This window comes from Rhagoletis pomonella, unplaced genomic scaffold (assembly GCF_013731165.1).
Source record: "Rhagoletis pomonella isolate Grant_MI unplaced genomic scaffold, Rhpom_1.0 Rhpom_scaffold_00006, whole genome shotgun sequence".
Classification (NCBI taxonomy): domain Eukaryota; kingdom Metazoa; phylum Arthropoda; class Insecta; order Diptera; family Tephritidae; genus Rhagoletis; species Rhagoletis pomonella.
In genome coordinates, this window is record NW_023458560.1 from 71,698,606 (window position 1) to 71,703,558 (window position 4,953).

At 36.6% G+C, this 4,953-nt stretch overlaps 1 protein-coding gene across 1 annotated transcript in view; it reads right to left on the reverse strand.

Annotated features, from left to right (window-relative positions):
* The window catches only part of LOC118742090 (protein Star-like), a 117,948-nt gene extending 116,196 nt beyond the window's left edge, over positions 1 to 1,752 (reverse strand). Inside the window, exon 1 of the mRNA XM_036474054.1 lies at positions 1,306 to 1,752. The gene's annotated coding sequence lies outside the window, so the exon portion shown is untranslated. The remainder of the gene's footprint in view (positions 1 to 1,305) is intronic.
* Positions 1,753 to 4,953: the final 3,201 nt, after the last annotated feature.

Below are 4,953 nucleotides of genomic sequence, written 5' to 3' on the forward strand. Positions count from 1 at the left end.
TGTTCTAAGTAATAGATTAAGCATTATGTGGTTAGACCTTAAGTGATTTTGTGTTTCTACCGTAAGGCATAACTGTAAGAATGCTTGTCAGAAAATAACATGAAATAAAGATCACTTTGAATCGAATAGCGAAGCCGTGAAGTCTTTGGTAATTTAAAACACCATTTGCAGTGAGTATATATTTTGCTAAAACGTCGAGTACTGCACAACTACAATTTGGAGTATGTGTACAACTATAATTTTGGAGTACGTGCACATTTACATACTTGGAGCAGCAAAGTAAGAGGATATTTTCCAGACCAAAGGTGCGTGCATATTTCAGTATGTACATTTGTTTGTCTTTTTTAAATTTTTCCACGTAAACGCGCTTTGAAAACTATAGCAATTTTCTGCACACTTAAACAAATTACTCATTTTTCTGGTATTATGTACCGAGTAATTTTTTCAATTGAAAATTATGAGAATTTTTTGCTGATTAGACCTGGCGGGTGGTTAATTTGTAATTTCTTACTCAAACAATAACAAAGATTCGCTTCTCTTTTCAAGTCAGCACGTTCTGTTGTCCAGCCCCCCTACTGTGGCATTCAACTAAGTACGAGTACAACCAGAACGTACTACATAGAATATGCATGTGCTTGTGTGGCCTTCGATGCTATGAAATTCTACGAAATTAATTGCAGAAATTTTGTGAGTTCGAAAATGTCCTTAAATTTGTACCTGCAAGTGCAAGGGACGTGGGAAAAGTGGAATTCGGTAATGCCTGCTGTTAAGAAAACCCTGTTAGTGAGGTAATACTAATGCATTGGTTCCCACGATAATGTTATATAGATACATAAGTTATACTCGGTCAAGGACCAATCTGAAATTGTCTAAAGGTCTATGCAGTAATGCATTCCTGTAACTCGTCTCGATCAATGTTCTCGATTGAAATAGTAAATGTGATCTATGATTTAGTTTATATTACGATCGATAATTTAGTCGATTTCTTAGAGAAACGCACTTCAGATTTACGAAGCTATTCTTTTCTAAGTTTACGCCACAAATCTGTGGAAAATTACCTTGGGAAGTACCTTAGTAGATTACTAAACCCTAGTTCCGGCAATCAAGATTTCACAGCCCAACAATTTGAGGAGTACGGTGCTTATGATACCAGAGATTGACAAATTCAATTAGATATGAATTAAAACTGTTTCTAGTGGCCTTTACTTAAGCCTACCATGAATTTAGTTTTTTTTTCTGTATTATAACGATTTTTTTTGGCTATGACAAATGAATTTATAGTATAAATCAATTGCAAAAACTCACCTTTAACGCTTTTTGAATGATGATCCAGTGGTATACAAAAAATGTTGCTCACTGTTTCTACTATTTATTATTCCAAATATGTGTAATGGAACGTTCAATTAGGCCACCGACGTCCAACTGACGCAACTGTTGAAAAGTACTTTTCGACACCTTTTGACTAGCTGAGCTGTGCTTGGTGCTTTGTACTGAAACTGCACACTGAACTACTCAACAAGCACTGTATGGCCGCAGGAATGTAGCGATATGCCAAGTTGGTAAATGTCAAAAGCGCACAAGGTTTGTTGGAGAACGTCGCGAAAACGCGACAGGGATTTGTGTTAAGCTAATGTCAGTTGCCCGAGGGTGGTGGCGCGAAATGTGTACGAATGCAAAGGGCTGCACGCATGAACGGCTGCACGGATATTGCCTTGGTTGCTTAGCCGGCGATTGCGATGGCAATATCGAAGGCTAGGGCCCCTATTATGAGTTGCATTCGATTTTCGACTGTGGTCGAAAGTGCTGAGCGAACGAATTTTCATTTGGTATTATGGCGCTCATACGATGAAGAATAGCGCTATTGTGAATTTCGCTCGTTTAGGTTGTTCACAATAGTATATTTTTCACCGATGAGAAGCTTTGTTTACAAATCGAGCAAACTAAATAGTGTGCTTATACATATTTATGTGAAAAATTCGAATTCAGCGGCCATTGTGTAAGGACGGTGTATAAAGGCTTAGATTTTGTGTGAAAGACAAATTTGTAATTGGAACAGAAATTGTTAGCTAAAATTGTGTAAATTGTTAAAAATTACAGCATTTGAAGGATCGAAGCCGGAGTGCAGTTTTTTTTACGCAGAAGTCGAATTTGAAGTGGCTTTTTTGGTAAGTTTCTTTTTGTACTGTTGGGTGTCTCGTGGTTGTGCGTGCGGCTGTGAGACAAAATGGAGGACGCTTCAGCGCCCGATGGCGCTGAGGCAATTTCTTCTGACTCTAACTTGCCTGCAAATTGGTTTGCAGAGGTGCAGAGTTGGAAAAGCGTTAAGCGTAGAAGAAGTAGAAGAAGGAATATCAAAGGTATTAATGATGGCTTATTAGAATCAGGTACGGACGAAGATTGCAATAAGCAAGCAAAAGTGCTTAATGGAAAACCGAATAAGTCGAACAAAATTAAGGATCAGCAAATACCGATGCAAGGTTTAGTGGTTAAAAAAGGTTTTTTTGACAACATGGACGAAAGTACAGTTGCACAGACGGTTCGTAATATGACAAATTCTCAAAGTGAGATCACAGACACACTTTGCAACTTGGACAAGTGTACAGTTATGCAAAGCGTTAGCAACGTGACAAATTCGCAAAGCGAGAGTACAAATGCAGTGGGTTACACTAATGGGCAAGGCGTTAGCAGCAAGAGTAATAACAAGGTCAAGGATGGTGAGTGTAAATACTTTTACATACTCAAGCAGCTACAAGGGTGACTTTTGTGTGTTGTTCGACACGTCTAAGAGCCCCTTATGTGAAAATGATAGGATGAGAAATGGACTTTTTTTATGGAACAAAATTAAAAATTTCAAAGTTGAAGGGATTAAGACTATAAAAGCGATAGGGAGATCTCTGTTTAAAATATATTTCTACACGCATGAAGATGCTAACAAAAGTTTAAGCAATCATTTGCTGGCAGTGAATCTCATTAGGAGCTTCATTCCTAAAAGCATGATTGAAACAGTGGGAGTGATTACGCAAATACCGACAGACTTCTCTGAAGTTGAGATAAAGAATAATATAGTATCTGATTGTAAAATTACCAGTGTGACCAGAATAATGCGCAGGGACCCAAATTGCAGAGACAATTTAATACCGACTCTGGCAGTGAAAATAGGGTTTGAAGGGAACGAGATTCCTAATGAGATTAAAATTTTTTATGTAAACTTTAAAGTCAAGCACTTTGTACCCAGGGTAAAGCAGTGTTACAATTGCGGACGCTTGGGGCATACCAGAATGGGGTGTAGAGGCAGGAACAGATGCATTATGTGTGGTAAGGAGGAAAGTTGCGGAAGTCAGTGTGAGGTAAAAGCCAATAATTGCATTCTTTGCGGAAATGTGGGGCATACTTCGGTGAATTACAGTGTTTGTCAGGTATGGAAAAGGGAAAAACAACTTCTGGAAATAATGACGATAAAGAAAATTTCAAAAAGAGAGGCTATAGATTCATACAAAGAGGTCATTGATCAAAATAATCGTTTTGCACTGCTGGATGATGATCAGGAGAATTTTCCTACCATTTCTGGGGTGCAAAATAACCGTGTAAATAATGATATGGTGGTTAACAGGAGAATAACCTCCTTTAGTTACGCGCATATGGCTAAAAGAAATGAGAGGAAAGATAAACCTGAGGTAGTGTAGGAAAAACAAGATAAGGTGGCTAAAAACACGGTTTTTGATAGTCCAAGCTGGGCAAAAGTTTCGGAAGTAGAAAGGTTAGTGGCGTTATTGACTAAGAAGTTTGAAATTGATGAAAGTGAACCAATTTTGAGAAAGATAGGAGATACTTTGAAAGAGGTTAATGGGGTTTACGTTACAAGTTCAAACACTAATAATGAGCCAGATAAAAATTCTACAATATAATGTACAAAGTAGGGCTGTGCGATTAATTGATTACTCAAAATTTTAATTAATCATAAAGCAAATAACTCAATTATTCGATTAATTGGAAATTATGATTACTCAAAAGTTCAGTTACTCGAGTAATCAAGATTTTTGATTAACCAAAAACAAAAATATTTGAGTAATTTGCTTTATGATTAATCAACATTTCGAGTAAAATGAGTAATCAACATTTCAACTCTTTACATATGTATAAAGTAGCTAAAGTTCCTTGATACTTTGAAAACAACGTTTCTGTTTTCAAAAATTAAAACAAAAAATTTTTTTCATATACAGAATGTAAAAAAGAAAATAAGCATTTTCCAAAGCAAACTCTTTTAACGAGCAAAATTATTTTTTTTGAGTAATCATATTTCAAGTAACTCGATTAATTATCGTTTTGAGTAATCAAAATCTTGATTACTCGAGTAATTGATTAACCGAATAATTGATTAACCAACTTGCTCGAGTAATCGAATAATCGCACAGCCCTAGTACAAAGCCTAAAGGCGAACAAAAACAATTTAGACTTTTTCATAAATAGGAACGATATAAGTATTGTAGGGTTGCAAGAAATTTTTTCTCATGATGAAAAGGTGGAAAATCACAAACTAATGGGTTTTAATTTGATTAAAAAACAAGAGCGGATGGATATGCAGGAGTTGCAATAGGTTTTAAAAAAGGGTTTGGCTTTAAGAAAATAAAGTATAGGTCGCAATATGATATTTTGATTGCGAGAACGACAAGCTTGGTGACTAATCTAGTCATCTGTTCGGTGTATTTTCCACCTAACATCAACAGCAAGATATTTGAAGCAGTGGTTAGTCGATTGTTGCTGTTTCTCGGCAAATTCACGAACGTGGTATTGTTGGGGGATTTCAATGCGAGGAATGCAAAGTGGGGGGATGATGTCAGCCACCCTAAGGGCAAGATTTTGGCGAATGGTGTCAGAAATGCTAATCTGAAGTGCGTGAATAAAGGAGATAAAACTTTTATGAATGTGGGTAGTGTGAATGGTAGCTCAGGCTCA